The following is a 26,242-nucleotide window of genomic DNA, read 5'->3' on the forward strand; positions in this document are numbered from 1 at the left end:
TAAATTGATAGTGATCAAAACAGCATGGTACTGGCACAAAAACAGAGAAGTAGATGTCTGGAACAGAATAGAGAACCAAGAGATGAATCCAGCTACTTACCGTTATTTGATCTTTGAAAACCCAATTAAAAACATTCAGTGGGAGAATTCTGACATGAAGCCATCTGTTCCCAGGCGTTTCTTTTTAGGGAGATTTCGTATGGTTGATGCTATTTCAGAACTTGATATTGGACTGTTCAACATTTCCACTTGATTCTGGCTAAGTCTTGGAAGGTGATGTGCTTCCAAGTATTGGTCAATTTCCTTCAAGATTTTCGTATTTCTGAGAATACATTTTCTTGTAATATTCATTAAGGATTTTTTGAATTTCTGAGGAGTCTGTTGTTATTTCATCTTTGTCATTTCTGATAGATGAGATTAGAGATTTTACTCTTTTTTTCCTGGTTAGGTTAGCCAAAGGTTTATCTATTTTATTGACCTTTTCAAAAAAACAACTTTTTGATTTATTGACCTATTGTATAATTCTTTTGTTTTCAATTTCATTTAATTCTGCTCTAATTTTGGTTATTTCTTTTCTTCTACTGGGTTTGGGGTTGGAATGTTCTTCCTATTGCAGTTGCTTGAGATGTACCATTAAGTTGTTAACTTCCTCTCTTTCCGTTTTCTTGAGGAAGGCTTGCAGTGCTATAAATTTCCCTCTTAGGACTGCCTTTGCAGTATCCCAGAGGTTCTGATAATTCATGTCTTCATTGTCATTTTATTACAAAAATTTGGCAATTTTCTTCTTGATCTCATCTCTGACCCAGCTATCATTCAGCATAGGGTTATTTAACTTCCATGTTGTTGTATGAGTATGCATATTCCTGTTGTTACTGAGTTCCACTTTTACTCCATGGTGGTCCAAGAGGATGCAAGGAATAATTTCTATTCCTTTAAATTTACTGAGGTTAGACTTGTGACCTAAGATGTCATCGATTTTGGAGTATGTTCCGTGGGCTGATGAGAAGTATGTGTATTCAGTTTTGTTGGGATGAAATGTTCTGTGGATGTCTGCTAAATCCAAATGTTGGACGGTTAGGTTTAAATCTAAAATTTCTTTGCTCAGCTTCTTATTGGAGGATCTATCCAACACTGCCAAGGGAGTATTGAAATCTCTGACTATATGGAGCTGGAGGAAATCAAGTTGCTCATGTCTGTTAGAGTTTCTCTTATAAAATGAGGTGCATTCACGTTGGGTGCATAAATATTCATAATTAAAATCTCATCATATTGAGTATTACCCTTAACAAATATGAAGTGACCATTCTTATCCTTCCTTACTTTTGTTGGTTTAAAGCCTATTGTGTCTGCAAATAGAATTGCAACACCTGCTTTTTTCTGGCTACCATTTGCCTGAAATATGGATGACCATCCTTTCACCCTGAGTCTATATTTATCTTTTAAGGTAAGACGTGACTCTTGTATGCAGCAAATATCTGGCCTAAGTTTTTGTATTCAGTCAGCTAATCAGTGCCTCTTTGGAGGGCAGATTAAGACATTCACATTAATGGAGAATATTGATAAATCTTGTAAAATTTGGGGTATAGAGTTTTTTGAAAGTCCAGTGGACATTTTTAATCCTTTCACCACTGTAGAAGTTGGAGTTTGATCAAAGGTTTCCAAGTGAGTTTACTTTTGTGGTAGAGGATTGGGCAGGTCATTATGGAGGGTAGGTCTGAGAATATGCTGAAGAGCTGGTTTGGTTATGGCAAATTTCTTCAACATATGAATGTCATTAAAGTATTTAATTTCTCAATTATAAATGAAACTCAGCATGCTACCAGACCTCAGATTATACTATAAATTGATAGTGATCAAAACAGCATGGTACTGGTACAGAAACAGAGAATTAGATGTCTGGAACAGAATATAGAACCAAGAGATAAATCCAGCTACTTACCTTTATTTGATCTTTCACAAGCCAATTAAAAACATTCAGTGGGGAAAAGATTCACTATTTAACAAATGGTGCTGGGTGAACTGCCTGGCGATCTGTAAAAGACTGAAACTGGAGCCACACCTTTCACCCTAACTAAGATAAACTCTCACTGGATAAAAGACTTAAACTTAAGACATGAAACTGTAAAAATACTTCAAGAAAGGGCAGGGAAATCACTTGAAGGAATAGGCCTGGGTAAATATTTTATGAGGAGGACTCCCCAGGCAATTGAAGCAGTATCAAAAATACACTACTGGGACCTGATCAAACTAAAAAGCTTCTGCACAGTAAGTAAAGCAAGCAGACAGCCCTCAGAATGGGAGAAAATATTTGCAGGTTATGTCTCCAACAAAGGTTTAATAACCAGAATCCACAGAGAACTCAAATGTATTAGCAAGAAAAGAACACATGACCTCATCTCAGGGTGGGCAAGGGACTTGAAGAGAAACTTCTCTAAAGAAGACAGATGCATGATCTACAAACACATGAAAAAAAGCTCATCATCCTTAATCATCAGAGAAATGCAAATCAAAACTACTTTGAGATATCACCTAACCCCAGTAAGAGTAGCCCACATAACAAAATCCCAAAACCAGAGATGTTGGCATGGATGTGGAGAAAAGGGCACACATCTACACTGCTGGTGGGAATGCACACTAATACTTTCCTTCTGGAAGGATGTTTGGAGAATACTTAGAGACCTAAAAATAGACCTGCCATTTGATCCTATAATTCCATTACTAGCTTTATACCCAGAAGACCAAAAATCACAATATAACAAAGACATCTGTATTAGAATGTTTAATGCAGCCCAATTCACAATAGCTAAGTCATGGAAGAAGCCCAAGTGCCCACCAACCCACAAATGGACTAGCAAATTGTGGTACATGTATACCAAGGAATATTATGCAGCCTTTAAGAAAGATGGAGACTTTGCCTCTTTCATGTTTACATGGATGGAGTTGGAACAAATTCTTCTTAGCAAAGTATCTCAGGAATGGAAGAAAAAGTATCCAATGTACTCAGCCCTACTATGAAGCTAAATTATACCTTTCACATGAATGCTATAACCCAACTATAGCACAAGAATATGAGGAAAGGGCCAAGGAAGGGGAGGGGAGGGGGGCGGTTAGGGTAGAGGGAGGATAATGGGTGGGGCCACACCTACGGTGCATCTTAAAATGGATACAGGTGAAACTTACTAAATGCAGAATACAAATGCCTACATACAGTAACTAAGAAAATGCCATGAATGCTACATTGAAAAAGTTTGATGAGGAAGAGGCAGAGCAAGATGGCAGCCGAGTAACAGCTTCCTTGCATCTGGGCACCGTGAGTCTGGGGAGATAGGACTCCAGGCATCTCTGGCTGGTGGGAACTGCCTATCATCACTCCTATGAAGATACAGGGAGTCAGCGAGAGACTTCTGGACCCCAAGAGGAGGACTAAAACAGTTGAAAACCGGCAAGTGGTCGCGTCTAAACCCGCCCACAACTGTAAGTTCAGTAGCAGCGAGACTGCAAACCAGAAAGGCCTTACCTGTGAACTGTTTTGATGTCCTTGGACTTGGCACTGAGTTGAACTGCCTTGGGGAAGGCCTGAGCGGGAGTGCGGAGAACTTCGGCCGTTGTCTAGGGTCCCAGTCTGAGCCGCTGAGCTAGACGGAGCTAATAGTGTTTGGCGGTGGGTCACACGGATCCATTGTCAGTGATCTGCCCCAGCAAGCTCCGCCCTCAGGGTCGCAGAGCTAAAAACGGGTGGGAGCTGGTAACCCAGCAACCAAGTAGCCTAAGGGTGGGGTTTGAGCCGCCTTGCAGCCCTAAACCTCAGGGGCAGAGTGAGACCTGTTTTGGCACACTGGGTAAGTGGATAGCCACTTCAGCAGCGATTCCAGCGAGAAAGCTGGGAAAGCTTCTGCTCAGCAAGTTTACAAGTTCAAAGTGCCTTTTAAGTAGGCTGAAGAGAGATTTAGGATGTCTACCTGCTGGGGTTTGAGAAATCAGCAGCCTCCAGTCGTATCAGAACTGTGACTAACATCTCATACCCCAGAAGACCACGTGTTGCCCAGACAATATTCAATAACATATCCAAACTGCTTTGTTTTTGGTTGTGTACTTTTTTCTTTTTTTTTTGTTTGGTTGTTTTTTTTGTTTGTTTATTTTGACGTTCCTGATGTTCTTTTGTTTTTTTAATTTCAATCTTTTCCACACAGATCCCTTTTTCTTTCTCAATTTTCCTAGTTTAATTATAATTTCCCATTGCTGCCTTTTTTAATAACTTCCACTTCATTTTTGCTAGTGTTTCTACCGATATAATTTGGTTTTTCACCCAATTTTATCCCCGTAAAGTTTTCTGTTTGCTTCTTTTGGTTTGATTTATAGCATTTTTGTCTTTCCTCTCTACTTGGTGGAGGTGGGGTACTGTGTCTGATCAGGTTAGCAAAGAGCTGCTGACCTCAAGGGAACCACGCAACTGGGCAACCCCAGAAGGTGGGGTTTTTTAAGGTTGTGTCAAAGTACCCTACTGTACACCTATATTGCCCTGTCTCCCTCTTTCTGTGCCTCTCTTCTTTTTGTCAATATTTCTTATACCCACCCCCTCTCCTTTCTCTATCTTCTTTTTTTCTTATCACTCGGTCCTCCTTTCTTTCATCCCCTTTTTTTGCTCTTCAACCTTCTCACCCTTCTGGTCCTGTAACACTTAGTCCACAGGCACGAGAACTTAAAGAGCAAGAGGAAGTGAAAGGAAAATTAGGGCAACGAAACAGATAAAAGAAATCACTCATGAGGAAGAATCAGCAGAAAACTCCAGGCAACATGAAGAACCAGTCTAGAACAACCCCACCAAGGGACTATGAGGTAGCTACTGCAGATGATTCCACCAGTATAGAAATGTTAGGAATGACAGAAAGGGAATTTAGAATACACATGTTGAAAACAATGAAAGAAATGATGGACACAATGAAGGAAATTGCTAATAAAGTGGAAAATAACCAAAAGGAAATCCAAAAACAGAATCAAATAAGAGATGAACGATATGAAGAATATAAAAAGGATATAGCAGACCTGAAGGAACTGAAACAGTCAATTAGGGAACTTAAAGATGAAATGGAAAGTATCAGCAACAGGTTAGACCATGCAGAAGAAAGAATTTCAGAGGTAGAAGACAAAGTTCTTGAGATAACTCAGACAGTAAAAGAGGCAGAAAAGAAGAGAGAGAAAGCAGAACGTTCACTGTCAGAATTATGGGACTTTATGAAGCGTTCCAACATACGAGTTATAGTAATTCCAGAAGGGGAAGAAGAATGCGCCAGAGGAATGGAAGCCATACTAGAGAATATTATAAAAGAAAATTTCCCAAACAGCACCAAAGAGTCTGACACACTGCTTTCAGAGGGATATCGGACCCCGGGTCGCCTCAACTCTAACCGAGCTTCTCCAAGACACATTGTGATGAACCTGTCCAAAGTCAAGACAAAAGAAAAGATTCTGCAAGCTGCCAGGAGTAAGCGCCAATTGACCTACAGGGGCAAATCCATCAGAGTTACCGCAGACTTCTCTAATGAAACTTTCCAAGCAAGAAGACAATGGTCATCTACCTTTAATCTACTTAAACAGAACAATTTTCAGCCCAGAATTCTGTACCCTGCTAAGCTAAGCTTCAAAATTGACGGAGAAATCAAATCATTTACGGATATACAAACATTGAGGAAATTTGCCACAACAAGACCAGCTCTACAGGAAATACTTCAACCTGTTCTGCACACTCACCACCACAATGGATCAGCAGCAAAGTAAGAACTCAGAAATCAAAGGACAGAACCTAACCTCCACACTGATGCAAAAGATAAAACTAAGCAGTGGACTCTCACCAAATAAGACGAATAGAATACTACCACACTTATCAATTATCTCAATAAATGTTAATGGCTTGAATTCCCCACTGAAGAGACATAGATTGGCTGACTGGATTAAAAAACACAAGCCATCCATTTGCTGTCTGCAAATGGCTTCAAAAGACAAATTAAAGCTCCGAGTCAAGGGTTGGAAGACAATTTTTCAGGCAAATGGAATTCAGAAGAAAAGAGGAGTTGCAATCTTATTTTCAGATACATGTGGATTTAAAGCAACTAAAGTCAAAAAAGACAAAGATGGTCACTTTATATTGGTCAAGGGAAAACTACAACAAGAAGACATTTCTATTCTAAATATCTATGCACCCAATTTAAATGCTCCCAGATTCTTGAAGCAGACCTTACTCAGTCTGAGCAATATGATATCTGATAATACCATCATAACAGGGAACTTTAACACACCTCTTACAGAGCTGGACAGATCCTCTAAACAGAAATTAAACAAAGATGTAAGAGATTTAAATGAGACCCTAGAACAACTATGCTTGATAGACGCATATAGAATACTCCACCCCAAAGATAAAGAATATACATTCTTCTCATCACCCCATGGAACATTCTCCAAAATTGATCATATCCTGGGACACAAAACAAATATCAACAGAATCAAAAGAATTGAAATTTTACCTTGTATCTTTTCAGACCATAAGGCACTAAAGGTGGAACTCAACTCTGACAAAAATGTTCAAGCCCACCCAAAGGCATGGAAATTAAACAATCTTCTGTTGAATAACAGATGGGTGAAGGAAGAAATAAAACAGGAAATCATTAACTTCCTTGAGCATAACAACAATGAAGACACAAGCTACCAAAACCTGTGGGATACTGCAAAAGCAGTTTTGAGAGGAAAATTCATCGCTTTAGATGCCTACATTCGAAAAACAGAAAGAGAGCACATCAACAATCTAACAAGAGATTTTATGGAATTGGAAAAAGAAGAACAATCTAAGCCTAAACTCAGTAGAAGAAAAGAAATATCCAAAATCAAATCAGAGATCAATGAAATTGAAAACAAAAGAATCATTCAGAAAATTAATGAAACAAGGAGTTGGTTTTTTGAAAAAATAAATAAAATAGATAAACCATTGGCCAGACTAACTAGAAATAGAAAAGTAAAATCTCTAATAACCTCAATCAGAAACGATAAAGGGGAAATAACAACTGATCCCACAGAGATACAAGAGATCATCTCTGAATACTACCAGAAACTCTATGCCCAGAAATTTGACAATGTGAAGGAAATGGATCAATATTTGGAATCACACCCTCTCCCTAGACTTAGCCAGGATGAAATAGACCTCCTGAACAGACCAATTTCAAGCACTGAGATCAAAGAAACAATAAAAAAGCTTCCAACTAAAAAATGCCCTGGTCCAGATGGCTTCACTCCAGAATTCTATCAAACCTTCAAGGAAGAGCTTATTCCTGTACTGAAGAAATTATTCCAAAAAACTGAGGAAGAAGGAATCTTCCCCAACACATTCTATGAAGCAAATATCACCCTGATACCAAAACCAGGAAAAGACCCAAACAAAAAGGAGAATTTCAGACCAATCTCACTCATGAATATAGATGGAAAAATCCTCAACAAAATCCTAGCCAATAGATTACAGCTTATCATCAAAAAAGTCATTCATCATGATCAAGTAGGCTTCATCCCAGAGATGCAAGGCTGGTTTAACATACGCAAGTCTATAAACGTTATCCACCATATTAACAGAGGCAAAAATAAAGATCATATGATCCTCTCAATAGATGCAGAAAAAGCATTTGATAAAATCCAGCATCCTTTTCTAATTAGAACACTGAAGAGTATAGGCATAGGTGGCACATTTCTAAAACTGATTGAAGCTATCTATGACAAACCCACAGCCAATATTTTACTGAATGGAGTAAAACTGAAAGCTTTTCCTCTTAGAACTGGAACCAGACAAGGTTGTCCTCTGTCACCTTTACTATTCAACGTAGTGCTGGAAGTTCTAGCCAATACAATTAGGCAAGACAAGGAAATAAAGGGAATCCAAATGGGAGCAGAGGAGGTCAAACTCTCCCTCTTTGCTGATGACATGATCTTATACTTAGAGAACCCCAAAGACTCAACCACAAGACTCCTAGAAGTCATCAAAAAATACAGTAATGTTTCAGGATATAAAATCAATGTCCACAAGTCAGTAGCCTTTGTATACACCAGTAACAGTCAAGATGAGAAGCTAATTAAGGACACAACTCCCTTCACCATAGTTTCAAAGAAAATGAAATACCTAGGAATATACCTAACGAAGGAGGTGAAGGACCTCTATAAAGAAAACTATGAAATCCTCAGAAAGGAAATAGCAGAGGATATTAACAAATGGAAGAACATACCATGCTCATGGCTGGGAAGAATCAACATTGTTAAAATGTCTATACTTCCCAAAGCTATCTACCTATTCAATGCCATTCCTATCAAAGTACCTACATCGTACTTTCAAGATTTGGAAAAAATGATTCTGCGTTTTGTATGGAACTGGAAAAAAACCGGTATAGCTAAGGCAGTTCTTAGTAACAAAAATAAAGCTGGGGGCATCAGCATACCAGATTTTAGTCTGTACTACAAAGCCATAGTGGTCAAGACGGCATGGTACTGGCACAAAAACAGAGACATAGACACTTGGAATCGAATTGAACACCAAGAAATGAAACTAACATCTTACAACCACCTAATCTTTGATAAACCAAACAAAAACTTACCTTGGGGGAAAGACTCCCTATTCAATAAATGGTGTTGGGAGAACTGGATGTCTACATGTAAAAGACTGAAACTGGACCCACACCTTTCCCCACTCACAAAAATTGATTCAAGATGGATAAAGGACTTAAATTTAAGGCATGAAACAATAAAAATCCTCAAAGAAAGCATAGGAAAAACACTGGAAGATATTGGCCTGGGGGAAGACTTCATGAAGAAGACTGCCATGGCAATTGCAACAACAACAAAAATAAACAAATGGGACTTCATTAAACTGAAAAGCTTCTGTACAGCTAAGGACACAATAACCAAAGCAAAGAGACCACCTACACAATGGGAAAGGATATTTGCATATTTTCAATCAGACAAAAGCTTGATAACCAGGATCTATAGAGAACTCAAATTAATCCACATGAAAAAAGCCAACAATTCCTTATATCAATGGGCAAGAGACATGAATAGAACTTTCTCTAAAGATGACAGATGAATGGCTAACAAACACATGAAAAAATGTTCATCATCTCTATATATTAGAGAAATGCAAAGCAAAACAACCCTGAGATATCATCTAACCCCAGTGAGAATGGCCCACATCACAAAATCTCAAAACTGCAGATGCTGGCGTGGATGTGGAGAGAAGGGAACACTTTTACACTGCTGGTGGGACTGCAAACTAGTACAACCTTTCTGGAAGGAAGTATGGAGAAACCTCAAAGCACTCAACCTAGACCTCCCATTCGATCCTGCAATCCCATTACTGGGCATCTACCCAGAAGGAAAAAAATCCTTTTATCATAAGGACACTTGTACTAGACTGTTTATTGCAGCTTAATTTACCATTGCCAAAATGTGGAAACAGCCTAAATGCCCACCAACCCAGGAATGGATTAACAAGCTGTGGTATATGTATACTATTCAGCTTTTAAAAAAAATGGAGACTTTACATCCTTCGTATTAACCTGGATGGAAGTGGAAGACATTATTCTTAGTAAAGCATCACAAAAATGGAGAAGCATGAATCCTATGTACTCAATCTTGATATGAGGACAATTAATGACAATTTAGTTTATGGGGGGGGAAGCAGAAAGAGGGATGGAGGGAGGAGGGTGGGGCCTTAGTGTGTGTCACACTTTATGAGGGCAAGACATGATTGCAAGAGGGACTTTACCTAACAATTGCAATCAGTGTAACTGGCTTATTGTACCCTCAATGAATCCCCAACAATAAAAAAAAAAAAAAGAACAAAATAAAAGGATGCTAATCACAAAACAAAAAAAAAAAGAAAAAGTTTGATGAGAATATTTCAGATTGTATATGAAACCAGCACATTTACCTCTTGATTGCACTAATGTACATAGCTATGATTTAACAATAAAAATAAATAAATTTTAAAAAAAGAAACTTACTAAATGCAGAGTACAAATGTCTACATACAATAACTAAGAAAATGTCATGAAGGCTACCTTGCACAGTTTGATGAGAATATTTCAGATTGTATATGAAACCAGCACATTGTACCCCTTGATTGCACTAATGTACACAGCTATGATTTAACAATAAAAAAAAGAGAGAGAGAGATTAAAGGATCAGAGAATGGCCTTTTCATTCCAGGCATTTCTGAAGTTCAAGTATTCAAATACCAGCCTATTTTTTCCAATGTTCTCACCTATTTCATGCATCCTAATTTCATTAAAAGAAGGTAAAACTAGTAATTTTCTCATACTCTGATGTTTGGCTCTCTGAAAGCAGCAAATAAGAAGGACAAATAAAAATACAATTTAGACATTGTGCGATGTTCAGGGAAAAAACATCTAACAATAATGTACAGGACCAAGACAAGCTATCGATGTTTTCTAAATCAATACCAGGGGTGGCTCTTCAATTTTTTTTTGGAAATGTCTTTTCACTGAAGATAGGTTTCATTTTATGTATATAGACAATTTAATGTATAAATAATAACTATAATAATGTAATAATGTACACTCAATATAATTTTTAATTTACTTTATAGAGATATGTAATTTACATATGAAAAAAGGCATGACCCACTTTTGGAAAAAAGGCAAAGGGAGAAAGAATAGGATGCATACAAGATTAGTATTGCCAGGGATTTTCATCTCCCGCCTCTCTCATGTGCTCTGGCTATGAATGGCATGTGTTAGGCCATGTCAAACTTTACTGGCATTTTTGTGGGCCTGCCTCTGAGGCAGTCTAAAATCCTTGCCTTTTTCCCATAAAATTTGCATGGAACACTGGCCCCTAGAAAATTCCTCTGGCCTTACATTGTAGGAACTCAGCCAGCCCAGTTTGTACAGGATGTCCACCTCAGAATGTAGAATTTATGCTACTTCCAAAGGTTAGAAAAATACCTAGACTTTAAAAGATGGAAATAAATAGATATAAATAGGCAGGATAGGGCAATCAATCTAGGTGTTGTGCATACCTAGATTGTGTCATTGCAGGTGCTAGTGAGATCTACAGCCCATAGCAAAGATTGGGAAGAGCAGTGAGCCACAGTGATGGCATGGGATAGAGGTGAATAAGGAGGACAATACTCCTGTCAGCATTACCTTCACTCATGCAATCATGCCCATATAAAGTTTACCTGGAGAATATGAAGGTCTAACAATTAAGATCACAAACTTGCCACCATGCACTTACATTGGCATCACTGTACAAACAAATCAGTAAGGGTTCATAACCTTGGTATATCAGTGTTGCACAGCTGTGTTCATGCCATCATGTGGCAGTGTCTTGCTGAGTGGCATTCATTTTTGTTGTGTGTTTTTACATCCCCTCACAAGAATATCAGAGCTTAAATTAGAGCAATGAACAAACATAAATTTCTTGTCAAACTTGGACATTTGCCTTGGAAAGGCAATCAGGGCCATGATTACCTGATACCAGCTTACAGGGATAATGCTATGAAGAAAACAGCAGTGTACAAATGGATTAAATATTTTTCTGAGGGGAGAGACAGTGTCACTGATGAAGAGAGGTCAGGGCAGCCAGAAACAAGCAGAACTGATGAAAACATTGCAAAAATTCATCCATTTGTGCATCAAAATCATTAGCTGCCTTTGAGAAGTAGACCAAGTAAATATTGATAGAGAAACAGGAAACTCTTAACTGAAAATCTTGGCATGAGAAAGGTGTGTGCAAAAATGGGCTCTTACATCACAACAATGCACCAGCTCACCTAGCACTGACCATGAGGGAGTTTTAACTAGTAAACAAATAACTACATTGAAACACCCACCCTACACACCTGATTTAGCCCCAAATGACTTTTTTCTTTATCCAAAGATAAAGGAAATATTGAAAGAAAGACACTTTGATGACATTCAGGATATCAAGAGTAATAAAACAACAGCTCTGATGACCATTCCAGAAAGAGTTCCAAAAGTGCTTTGAAGGGTGGACTAGGCACTGGCATTGGCACACAGCTTCCCAAGGGGAGTACTCCAAAGGTAACTGTAGTGATATTCAGCTGTGAAGTTACGCAGCTCTTTCTCTAGGATGAGTTTGCGAACTTAATTGTCAGAGAGCATGTAACAATTTTAAGAGGAAAGACATACAATGATATCTACAACTGTGCACAGTTTCTACATGACATGATGATGGAAATAATTTTTTATCACTTTTTTTCTAGTGGGCTACATAAATGAAATTTTCAATGACAGTAACCAGCAATGAGTAGAAGATGATTAAAATCAGTTAGAACTGTGCTTGGCTGTCCCTGATAGAAAACCAGACAACAGCAATTAAACAATTATGGGATCTTTCCACCTCCCACAAAAAGGTGGAGAGTAGCAGCCTGACACAGTGCCTCAGTGAAGCCATCAACACCCAGCCTCTTTCCACCTTTCGGTGTCCACCTTCCTTAGCACGTAGGCCTTTTCCTCGACGCTTCCAACCTTACAGCTGCCAGATGGCTGCACTTCCCTTGGCCCCACCTCCACATACCAAAAAGAAAGAAAAGGACTGAGGAAAAGGCCAAAAGGGCCAGTGAGAAAATCTATCCTCTCTTAAGAAGTTTTTAAGAAAGATTCACCCAGTGTTCATATTCATTGGCCAGAACTGTGTCATGTGTGTCGTGTGGTCAGGCTCAGCTGTGAGATGAAGGCATGTGGGTCTGAGATGGTCAGCCGGACAGCAGTGTCTATCACATCACATAAAATGATTTCCTTAGTAGCCACAGAAAGTTTTCATGTGGAAATAAATCATTACTTCACAATCAAGCACAAGGAATGAGGAAAAGGAGAAGAGAGAGAAAAAAGAGGAGAAAGAGAAATATTTTCTCAGGGAGAGCATTTTCTTGATATCTGATAGCATTAGTCGGATGCCAACATATTTGCTGGTGAGCTAGCAACTTGTTTTTGTTTAAAGATTATTAAGGGTTTTCAGATGCAATAAAATGGATAAAAATGTTTTTGTAATTCATTTCCTACTGGAACTCAAAATAGTCCCCTAAATTGCCATTTAATCCCAATCTTTGCTTCTGAAATATGAGCCTTCTATCTTCTTAGAACTGTTTATGAATAGGAATAAGGAAGAGGCTCCAATTACAGGGATGAGGCCAAAAGAAAAGATTCTCAGATATTAAAAAATTAAAATATTAAAGCCAGGCTCAGCAGCTCACATCTGTAATCCTAGCTAGCACTCTGGAATACTGAGGTGGGTGGATTGCTTGAGCTCAGGAGTTTGAGACCAGGCTGAGCAAGAGTGAGATCCCCATCTTCACTAAAAATAGAAAAACTAGCCAGGCATTGTGGTGGGCACCTGTAGTCCCAGCTACTTGGGAGGCTAAGGCAGGAGGATCACTCAACCCCAGGAGTTTGAAGTTGCTGTGAGCTATGATGCCATATCACTTTACCCAAAGTGACAAATGAGACTGTCTCCAAAAAATATGCTTATTGAAATATTCACCGGAGATACATTAACTTCCATGGATAGTCTGATATGATGTCATTTGGTGTTTGAATGATAAATTTAGGATCAAGTTGGTAAATGTACACCATGGAATACTATGCAGCCTTAAAGAAAGATGGAGACTTTACCTCTTTCATGTTTACATGGATGGAGCTGGAACATATTCTTCTTAACAAAGTATCTCAAGAATGGAGGACAAAGTATCCAATGTACTCAGCCCTACTATGAAACGAATGTATAGCTTTCATACGAAAGCTATCACCCAATTATAGCCCAAGAATATGGGGAAAGGGAGGGGAGGGGAGGGGGAGGATGGGTGCAGGGAGGGTAATTGGTGGGACCACACCTACGGTGCCTCTTACAAGGATACGTGTGAAACTTAGTAAATGTAAAATATAAACGTCTTTACACAATAACTAAGAAAATGCCAGGAAGGCTATGTTAATCAGTTTGATGAAAATATTTCAAATTGTATATAAAACCAGCACATTGTACCCCATGACTGCATTAATGTACACAGCAATGATTTAATAAAAAATAATAATAAAAAAAATTAGGATCAAGTTTTATACATGAGCTTCCTTTATAGACCCAAACATGTAAATCCAAGATGGGATGAGGAAAAAACTCACCAAATCTTTCAAGAATCTAGTCACTTCAGAGGGAATTATAATCCCAAATATTCAAGAAATGACTGTCTAATTGGGAGAGAGAATATGTATACGTGTGGATGTGTTTCTGTGTATGTGGGTGAGAGACAGAGAGAGAAGCAAGAAAGGGAGAGAGAAAGGAAGACAGAACAAGGGGAGGGAAACAGAAAAAAAGACATACGAGTGTTTTTTATAAATAAAACTCTGAAAACACTGAATTCTACTATGCAGAAATTATCTTCAACAGCCTTACTTTGCTGACCTTGCAAGATATTTATTCAGCAAATCTCCTAGCTACATAAGAACACATTGTCAAATTATCTAACTTTTGTTAATAACTTTTAAAAACAGCACTTCTTTGCAAACTCTTTGCCAGAAAGGCATATCTCTGGTTTGTAAGTTTTCATTCCCTGATCTTGCTACAGCTGCTATTTCCATTCCTCCCTGACCTGGCAGAGTCTTCCTCTTCCCACCCTTCGCTCCAAATCCCTGTTTAGCCATCTCTTTTTGTCCAAGAACCTGCATTATAGCCCTGCAATCTTATGTGTACTTGCCTAGACCAAATATATTCAAGTGGTTCCCTCCAATAATCTTCTTGTCTAGGCCCATATAATTTATGAAAAGGAATTTTGTGAAGGTTTAAATGTAGTCTATGCCATATTCAATTTAATTCAATAGATATTTATTGAGCACCAGCCTAGAATTGTGCTATGTGCTGTGTGAAATATAAAAGAAATTTATAGCATAGTCCCTCCTGTCAAAGAGTTTGCAATATTCCTGGGAATAAAAGTTGGATGCTAAAGTAATTACAGGATACAAGATAGTATAGAGCAATGCAATAAAATTATGTAACCAAGACCAAAATATAAGGTACAGACGACATTATTTTTGGTCAGGGCAGGCAGGATGGAGCTGTGGGGAATAGTTCATGTAGGAGATGGAACTTGAGCTTGTCCTTGAGAGATGTATGGGCTTGGCTGGGAGCAGCAGCAGAGGAGGGCACTTCAGGGCATAGAAAGAGTGTGAGTAAAATCAGAGAGCAGAGCAGTAGGCATAATGCGTAAGAGGGAATGTGAAGAGGCCAGACTGACTGACGAGAAGGGGTAAGGGGTCACAAAGTTGTGTTAGAAAAAGCTGGATAGAAAGAATATAACGAAACCACAGAAAGCCTTGAAGGGCACAGTAACAAATTTCAACTTGAACCAGATGCTCTTAATCTCTGTGTATCACTTCCTTGATGTTGTTCTATCGTTGTCATTAGAGAATTCATTCACTGACAGCCAGTGTTACACGCTGAAAAGAGCATAGGCCAGAGAGATGAGAAAGCATTGATCCTGCCCTATTACAACCCAAGCACAGTCACTTAACCACACAGGTCTCGGTCTCACCACTGTAAAAATGAGAAAATCAATGCCTATAATTTAAGATTGGGTGAAAAATAGAGATTATGTATATAATGTATCTTGTAGATACAAAAATATGGGATCTTTAATCAGTTTCATTCATTCGGTAACCAATTGTCGAATGTCTGCTATGTACCCTACACAGCTCAGCACTAGGAAAATGAAAGTCAAAATATACAGTGTTCATTCTCAAAACATGAATAGATATGATTTAAAACAATGGAAATATAGTAGCTTGAAGTGGCATAAACTTGGAATTGAAACCCATTCCCAACATTAACTAGGTGTATGACTTTGTGGAAACTATTTAATCACTCTAAGTATCAGTTTCATCATCTGTATAATTTGTCACCTTGTCAGCTGATTTGAGAATTAAATAGAAATAGGTAAACAAACTCATATAGTGCTCAAAAATTTGAGGCATTTAATAAATGCTATTTGTGTTACAACAGAAAGGCAGGCATGAAAAATAATCTTATAACAAAAAGTAAATGGCAGGGAAGGAGTCAAAATTTTCACAGATGATATAGTCCCTGCTCTGAGATTTAAATGATGAAAAGGATTTGCTAAGTGGGCATGTACTAGAAGAGGAAACAGCATGTAGAAAGATAGACATATTAAAGGGACTGGCATATTCTAGGACATGCACACAGGTAAATCAGCATTACTAGACCATAAAGTTCAAAGTGATAAAAGTTCAGAAGATGAAAATTACCAGATAGACACAGGCCAAATTGTGAAGCTTCTGAATGCCCCCAGGAAGGGGTTTGGAGCCTATCCAATAGGCAATGGGGAGGCATTGAGGAATGGTGAACAGTAAACTACCTTGATCATCTCTTTACATTTGAAAACTGTTTGCAATACGGAAGTAGAAAGGCAGGGAGAGCACCCAGGAGGCTATTGAAGAAATTCATGTGAAACAAGGAGATAGAGGGATACCAATGAGAAACAAGTTAGGAATAAAGATGACTTATCCTGTCTGGGATATGATGAACTTGAGATCCCCATGGAATAGCCAAGTAGAGATTTGGATGTACTGTTCTAGAGCGGAGACTGGAGAACTGAGCTGGCTGCCAATGTAGTCCTAGAAGTCGACAAATATGGATGGAGGTTAGCCATGGGAATGGACTCACTCAGGGAAAAGGACAAGAGAAGAGGCAGATTCTTCGTACCTAACTTTAATAATGGAGCTGCTCACATAGATGAAACTCAAAACCTTTTGAGGTGAAAAGATAAACCTCAGATGCAGAATCTGTTTAGGTACGGCCAAGGTCAAAGAAATCTATTTTCTGGCCTACTTTCTCCGTACATGACATAAGTTTCATTTGTTTGAAAGAAATTAGAGGGACCACACAGAGAGCAGATCTTGGATATGGGGACTACATACAGGATGACAATTATAAACACACTGTCTCTAGGAAAACACTTCATTTACAAAGCAGATTTGACAGCTCAAGTTGTTTTTTGGCAGAGCAGTCCTTTCCGGCCCCTGTGTGACCTGGTGAGTTTCGATTACAGCATTGATGCTGGCTCTACCACAGAGACCCCCTAAAAGGGGAGTGATAAATGAGGTTCTGTCAGGCTTCATTCCCTGGGTGGCCTTGAATCTCTGCCGTTATCTGTTACCCTGCCAGTACTGACAGTGATGAACACAAAGCAGGCAGCTAACGACACCCCGATTCATTACCCAAAAAAGAAGAGAGAGCAGAAATAAAGGGAAGGTGACTGCCACGTGGAGGCTTCACTCACTCCGCCCACAGGTTTGAATGATAAGGAAATAATGAAGCCTGTTTGCCTCAAACAAGGGTTCTGATGAGAATTAGACCAAAACGAATCACAGGGAAGCTTGCCTGGAAAACCATACAGCAGCCTCTTCATAATAAAGTCCTTCACAAGACTTACAAACATAAAAAATATTTAGCGGCTTGGGTTTTGTTCTTTTTTTTAGCCCACTCTTACTCAAGAAAAACATAAAATAATCAAAGACATATAAAATCATCAATCTATATGCCTTGCCCATACTAAATTTTTACACATTTCAGGAGAGTATACAGTTTCTCCCTGTAAGACTATAGTAAGCCTGTTACTTTACAACAGCAAATACTTTAGGCAGACCTAACCATTGCTTCACATATTGATATTTATATCTTTACGTGGTACCTGGTTCCTCCCTAAGAAATACTGCACCAAGATCTTTGTTTCAACTGTCTTTTTCCTGACCTAAAGACTTTTACTTCACTGTCTCCTTTTTCTTATTAATGGGACTTCCTGTGATACCCAAAGACACTGTACGTGTTTAATAAATACATCTTGAATTGAATGTTCAAGGAAGAAAAGATCTTCTATCTTAATCAAATCTATCTTAATCTGGGGTATTAATTAGAGCATTGGTTCTGTGGGACGTTAAGAGGAAGAAGGTTTTAAAAAGGGAGAAAAAATAATTCCATGGTCAAATAGATCTGAGGAAACCTAAGTTAATCAAGCTTGTCAGGTCTCTTTCCTACAGGACTTATTCCTAGTCTTCGATATACTAATGGGCATTAATCCATGATCTTTCTCAGTGTATCTTCTGCTACTCAGAAAATTTTTGTGCAAAATATACATACATAAACTAGTATTACATACAACCACACTTAGGGAACTAAGACCTGTCTACAAATCAGATCTTCTCACTCGCTTATTCCATTAACAAATGATTAACTCAATGATTATCAGGCCATATTCCAAGAATTTGGCAAAGAAAAACAGTCTGAGGATGGAATAAATGTTGGAAGGAAAAAAAAAGACGTGGTATCTGCCCCCCAAAGAGTCATGTATCTTGTGCCTATATCCTACTCTGATATATTCTATCTTTTATCTCTATTTTTTACTTTCCCTGTCTAAAAGAAAGAAGCCTGGGTTTAAAAAGATGCTGAGTGTAATACAGAGAGAAGGGCAATTATATTTGGGACAGAGCAGTAGAGGTGATTAATACATGAATTTTATCCTTACTTTCTGCTTAAGACCAAATTGTCTTTCTAAAAAAAGAAGCATAAAACATCATCATTTTTTGGGAAAGCATTCCAAGTTTTTTATATAAGTATGAATGAAAGTGATCAGAGCTCCAGAATACTTAAAAACCACAATATAGTTTTGTGTTTTTTTTTAAGTACCTAATCCAAGGACAAGCACAAAGGGATGATTCATTTCATTATTATAAAACATCTAAGTACCATTTCCTTCTAGTTATGTAAGACATATACATTAGCAGCGTTTCTCATGTTGGCTATTTGATTTCTTGTACTAAAGCAAGCCACTAAGTATGTTCAAAACAGCTGAGGAGATCTGAAATCTGGACTTCGGCACAAACAAACCTTAAAAAGAGAGACATACCAGCTTTGTTTATCAGTGTCTGCTTGTTATTTGAGCCATAAAGCAAAGAAAAACATTAAAAGCAAATTTAAAACAAACTAGATCTTTCATTAGTCGAACAATTTTAAGCCAGTATCAAAAGTAGTTATGTAAGTTGCAAACTTGTAATGACTAAAAATGGACTGGATAGCCTCTGTGAGGTTTTTCATCTTTAAAAAGCAATCAGGATTCAGAAGAGAAGAACCGATCACCCAAGAACTAAGGTAATATCTGAGAGAGATGAAACCATCATTATAAATCAGAAGTAGCCCATCATTCATTTTTCTGCTATCTTCTCTCCTGGACAAAGTAGACTCTATGGAAAATCTTACTGGTATTCTTTTCTCATGTGCTCCAGGAATTCAAAAGCCAATTGTGATGTTTCCAAAATAAATACAAAGAAAGACACTTTCCTTTTCTTCCTCGTTGCCAGTGGCAGATTATTTGGATGCAAGCCTCGCAGAATTTACCCGTGATAGAACGAATATAATTTTGTGGTTTTTTAACAGAATGAGGCTTATCCTTCCACAATTTCCATGTAAAATTCCTTCTTTCCAATTTCCTGCAACCAACTGTGTGCCTTCTACTTTTTCTGTTGAAAGCATTTATTTCTGGCTGGCCAATCTGAATTGTTCCATTGCCTTGCTACCCACTAGTGATGAATATACCTCTTTATTTCTAAGTTCTCCAAGAGCTGGAGGATTGATGGGCATGAAGGAAGAACTGGGACTGCCAATGAAGGAAGGAATTCATCTCATTAGTCTCTGATTTGAGTTAATCACTGGGGAGATAATATTTTAAATGCCAAAAGACTCCATGGAAGTTTCTAGAATTTCTCCAGAGACACAGATCAATAGACCAGAATAATCAAGAAAGGGGAGTGAGTTTGCCAAATGCCACTCACTTGGTATGGTATTTTACATGAGTAAGCAAAAGGCTTTGAATGGAATTATTCTAACCCCATGAAAGAAGGAGCAAATCAGCCCTCCAGGGAAGTTCCTTTAAATTGCAGCTGAAGATAAAAGAAAGGGTGACATTTTAATTCCAATCTTCAACCCTGCACACAGGGATGTGGGCGGCACTTGTTTGTTATGTGGTTCGGTTGACGAACAGCTTTCTCATAGCACTGAGCAATCAATGCCCGGTGCACTCAAAATAATGCATGATGATATGAGGGTCCAGGGCCCCATAACTTTGCCAACTGCTCCCCTCTTCTCTTTCAGCGAGAAGCAATGAATGAAGTCTGCCTGATTGCTATGGGGGTTCCTCGGGCTTCCTCAATGTTTAAATATTAGCTCAAAGCTCAACTCCCAGCAGCAAAGCAAAATTATCTACCCCGGTACCCTGAGCCAGGCATAAAAATTCCAAATTTTTAAAGCAAAGCCTAAGTTTAAAAAAGAAAATTACAAAAAATAAAAAAAAGAAAATTACCCATGGTGGGGTACAAATCACGAGTAAACCTCTGGCTCCCAAGAACATCTTCCATAATGCTTTCTTTACCGTTCGTTAATTGTAAAACACACAGATCTCCGTTGTGGAGGCTTTCCTGCCTAGAGGGCCGGTCATTCCAACACTCTGAGCTTTATTTGCACCTTCAGCTCCCTTGGCGCCTTCCCAGTCGCTTCTGTCTTCAATGTGAGAAGCTGGTCTCATTTTTTTATCCTCTCTCCTCTCTCTGCTCCATGACTTCCTCCGTTCCTCTTTATTCTCTCACTCTCCCTCCAGGCCCCTTTCTTCTCTGGTTAGGGTTGCCACTTAAGCCTCGGTGGGTGCTCGAACTTGGCTTACCTGCCAGGGGACCCCTGAAGCTGCCCAAAAGAAACGAGACCCTAAGAAAGTAGAGAAATCTGAGCTGGAACAAAGCATTTCTTTAACTCGAATTCAAAAGTATTTTCCTTAGCCTGTGCTGCATGTGCTGTATTGTTAACTTCTATCAAAGGGGTTCATATCTCAGGAATCACCGGAAATTTTCAGACGTGATTGATGGCTGGTCAAAAGAACATCCGCAGCGCGATAAGCCGCGGAGAGGGAATGCGCTGAGCCGATTCAGGACTGGCTGGCTGTGCCTTTCAAATTCCTTTCATCGCAATCGGTGACTGTAAGCACTGCAGGGTGAGAACAAGCCAGGACTTTGTGGAATATTCTTAACTGCTGATATGTAATCCATACAGCCTGTGGTAGCAGCCCGAGGATAAAAGATTTAAAGAAATAGAGACACAAGGACTGATTTTTTTTTTTTTTCTGAAAGGCAACTTGGAAGGAAAAAAAAAGAGTGAGAACAGTAAGATTTATGTTAACCCGTTGGGAGTGCTCTGGAAATCTCTTTGATGAAGGATTGAGATTGCTTTGAAGCAGACTTTATTGAAGCAAAAAGTAAGTGTGGTGCCCAGGGACTCGGGTTGACTGGGTCACTTATCAGTCTTCCCGACTTTGAGTTTCCTTTTTTCATCCAAATTCTGCATGCTCCCAAACTCCTAAATGCTGCTCTGTAAAAATATTTTCCCTCTGAAGAGGAAGCTTTTATATAGTCTCAGTAATTAGTAGGAAATTGACTGGTGTGGCAGACAGTAAAGAGACAAGAATCCCAGAAAAGAGGGTACTCACACATACACCCCCATGTGACAAGTAAAGGGTACTAAAAGAAATCTGAACCCTGTTAGGCCTGTCCTTTCTTACTGAGCGCTCAGATTTCACTGCGGAAGAGTTGGGACAACCAGGTGAGGACCATGGGAAGGCAGACATGATTGGCATTCTCCATTGGTGGGAATATCAGAGGCAGAGATGGTCTTAAAAGGTGAAAACAACAAATAGGGAGTTTTGAACCACCAAAGAATTTGCCTGGAACAGGGACTGTAAAAGCTTCCCTTACACAAGTGAGATCGCCAATTCAAGGATCATTAAAAAAGCCTTAACAGAAAAATTAAAACAAAAAATCAAGGAGGACAATAAAGTACCAAGGAGTGGCACGATGATAGAAAAGGACAGGTTGCTGATGATCAAAGAAAAGCTGAGACTCAGATGGGTGTTCCAAGCACAGGCTGTCCTCTGTAGCTGTGCTTAGCATGTTATTATAATTGTTCTTTTCCATCCTTCCTGGCTGTGTCCATAAAGTAACAAGGCTGATTTTTTAAAGCCAATTACAGAGTACATATTTAACCAGTGTTGATTTTCAGGGAGAGCAATGAGGCTGTGTCTAGATTGTGAAGACTCTGATATCAGCAAAGCATTTTCTTTGTGGCTAATGCTTTGCCTCTGAAGGCAGTTTCCAAAAGGAAGTCCCAAAAACCGGTTTGAATAATCAGGCAGCAGTGTCCATGGTGTCACTGGAGTCACTGTTCAGCCTTCCCAGCCAGTTAAGTTTCTAGAAGGACAATGCTAATTTGGGGGGGCGGGGCGGGGTACAAGAACAGCAGGTCAGCAATCATTCACTGCTCACAAAATGAAATTACATGATTCTTCGATAAGGATGAACTACTACTTCTCTACAGCTCTTTACACAAATACTGAGAAATTTAGCAAGCAAGTTACGCTGACCAAGGAAGAAATCACACTGGAGAACATGAAAGCAAACCCAGTGGAGACTCCACCTACCAGATCATTATAACTCTGAAAAATACTGAAAGCACTCTGCTCCCATTTACCCTGATAAAGAAACACAAATACAGTGCATTCTCAGATGTTTAGCATACTGCTGTGCTCCACAGAGAGCCACAACCTTTATGCTAATAGCCAAGGCAGTTCCTAGGGAGATCAATAATACCACTACTTGGCAAATGCTGAAACCCAGTGCCTTCCCTTAGAGAGCAAGAATACTTTGAGAACACAAAGAACCTTCAGTATCTTAAACGTATAACTATCTTTCCACAGGCCACCCATCCTTTCTTCATATAAGGAAATGTTCCAGGACTGTAACAGTAGGTGTGTACATCTCCAATACAAGGAGGGACTAAGCAGCATTATTCCTCCCAGCCTCAAAGGGTAGCAGAATGACAAATACCATGTTGTTTTGTAATATCTGAGCCAATTTCTTGTGTTTTATTACAAGTATCTGCCATTTGTTGGAGTTCCTTAGAGGTAGTCAACTCCAATGCCATAGAAATAATGGCATTTTTACTTGGTCTATGGGAAAATAAATATAGTGAACACATAAACCTTGGAAAAGGTTTTCTTTTCTCCTATTTGCCAGCTTCTATAAAATCTATTGGTTACCTGAAACTTTTTCCAAAATATGAGGGAAATGATTCAGCATAAAATGTTAGATGTAGGCACTTAAGGGAAACCCAGAATCCAATTCAACAAGTTGACATCCTGGTAAATGTGATGAGCTACAAGGTCATATCACTTCTAACGCACTGAGAGATGAGCAGGGCCCATGTAGGGGACAGAGGCAGAAATTATTACAGGTGACTTCAAATTTGAGGATGAGTCATCAAAGCCCAAAGAAAGCACTAAATTGGTGTGAGGGATCGTTTCTTCAAGGTAAGTGGCTAATTACTCCACAAAGCCAAGATGACACTTATAGTTCAGCCTAAATTGGTGTGCTAATGCTTTGAGATGAGAGAAAGAATGGAATGAAATAACATTTGTCTAGTTTGGTGTGGGAAGAACCATTACTTTCATTTTTGATTCCATATGAATCAATTGAAGACTCAGAAATTAAGTGGCTTATTCACAATCAAAAAGCTTGGGATTGGTAAATGCAAGATTCAAACCTTGATCACTAGTATCTAACTCTAGGTTTCTTGAACATTCCTAAGCTTAGCTCCAGGGACACCTACTGTTGCTTTTGCTTTCATCTGATTTACACTATGAAAGTCCAGTTTTATAAAAGATCTTAATTCTAAAACACTCTACAAATAAGTGGGTTCCTTTAATAAAATTACATGTATCATCTGGGATATCTTAATCAATGAAAAGAATTCACCTCTTATATGAAATATGATACATTTGTATAGAGTCTCCCCCCCCCCACCAAGACTACTACCAACAACCCCAAATAGTAGCCAAGCATTTCCCACACACCTATCGAGGGCTGGTCTTTGGAGGAGCCATGGAACACACCATTTAAGCAGGTGAAAACAACAGGAGAATATAAACGTGGTTAATGAGAGGACAGGGTATATCTCCTCCACTTTGAGCTCCCCTCTGCACTACTGTTCTGACTCACCCTCTCTAGCCTCCCACTAAAAAGCTATATAGCAGTCATTTTTCAGTGTCAGGTACTTATTAAATAAAACATAAATACTACCCTCTATGGGGCTGGGATTGAGCTCTAAACAAAACCTAATGTGCAAACAGCACTTAAAGGCCCTGGGTCTCCATTCCATTTCTCCCATCACCAGCCTGGTTCAGAAACCTCATAACTCGTCCTCTCCACAAGTGACTTGGCTGCAAAGCAAGTTGTTTAGAGAAGCAGATAACAACCTCCCTTGAAAGAAACTAGCAAGGCATTTTAGAAAATAGGGTCTGTAGCAAATGTGGTCATAGGAATCACACAGCAACCTCTTAGGACTCGTTTCCTCCAGCATTGCCCTAATGATGCTGCTTACGGTCTAAATGATGGAGAACAGTTCTCTTGCACCCTCTCAGGTCTGCAATGCCCCAGTATTTTCTCTGCATCTGATGCAGAAAAGACTGAAAGTCTGACAGTGCTGAAGAACTTTCTCCTGGTTAATAAGGAGAATTTGAGATCACCTAGAGAGGCTCAGTCTATTGCAAAGACTCTTTGGGCAGTAATGAGACTTGAGAGATTTATCTGCCTACAGGCAAGTCTTCTCCTAAACTACCGCAAGTGTGACTCTATCCTATTTTTAAAGACCTTTTAGAAAAGGAGGTTCCTAACTCTTTCTGCACATGAATAAAGAGAGAGTTGGAAAGTAATTCATTTACATGTCAAATCTACATATGCAGGAGTCAACATAATTGGCCAAACAAAATTGCATTTCATGATAACAGGTAAGCTGTTTTTAGATCATTCATAATGAAAGTGTGTTCCTATCTATTGCCTATTTATGAGATCCGAACTAAGGAAGTCCAACCAAATGAATCATTTCCTTAATCAAAATTCTTCAATCTCCCCCCATAATCTAGGGAATCTCATGTAAAGGAGATAGAAGAGAGAAACTTTTCATTTGTTGTTCCTAGTTATCCTATGGCTTATTTATTCCCTCATCTCCTTCAGGGGTATATAAATGTACTATCTCATTGAGGGATTCCCCTACTAGCCCATTTAAAAACTGCAACACCACCCACCACACATACACACACACACAAACACCTGTACCTCTTTCATGCTTTACTTTTCTCCATAGCACTTGTTGCCATCAAAAATACTATATAATATTTTATTGTCTGTTTTCCTTATCAGAATGTAAGCTTCATGAAGAAAAATACTTTGGTCTGTTTTGTTCACTGTTTTGTTAAAAACAGAGCCTGACACATATCTAGCACCTGATTGTTAAGAGAATTGAGTGAACAAGATGCAGGGTCTTATATTAGCTAAATGATAATTTCCTTTCTCAAACAGGACATGGACTAATGGCTATGCAATAGTGATTCCTATTTAGGATATTAATTCTGGTTCTCTTTAAGAGTCTGAAATGGAGGAGAAAGGAACTGTTGGCTCACACCTGTAATTCTAGCACTCTAGGAGACTGAGGCAGGAGGATTGCCTGAGCTCAGGAGTTTGAGACCAGCCTGAGCAAGAGCAAGACCCCATTTCTACCAGAAATAGAAAAACTAGCCAGGAATTGTAGTGGATACTACCTCCCAGATACTAGGGAGACTGAGGCAAGAAGATCGCTTGAGCCCAAGAGTTTTGGGGTTGCTGTGAGCTATGTCGCCACAGCACTCTACCCAGGGTGACATAGTTAGACTCTGTCTCCTAAAAAAAAAAAAAAAAGGTGGGAGAGAGAGAATCTGAAATGGGGCTTTTTCAGCTGTGATCTTCAGAGTTTTGGCACTCCTCTGGCATGCTCCCTCCCATTTTCATTTTTGTCACTCCCAGGAGGTGACAAAAAGGTAGGGCTTCTGGCTTCCTGAATTCTGCTTCAACCAAGCCAGCTCATCTATTTTCTGCCTTAAGTATTGGGGATTTCTGCAGGATGTTACTAGGGAGGAAACTGTCCCATTGCTAAAAATACAGTTAGAAAACCTCTAGCATGAACCATGAGACAGAAAACCATAAAAGAGCATTGAATAGAGTATCAAAGAAAAATATGTTTAATTCATTCAACAAATATTTATAGA

The sequence above is a fragment of the Nycticebus coucang genome, chromosome 1 (genome assembly GCF_027406575.1).
Source record: "Nycticebus coucang isolate mNycCou1 chromosome 1, mNycCou1.pri, whole genome shotgun sequence".
Taxonomy (NCBI): Eukaryota; Metazoa; Chordata; class Mammalia; order Primates; family Lorisidae; genus Nycticebus; species Nycticebus coucang.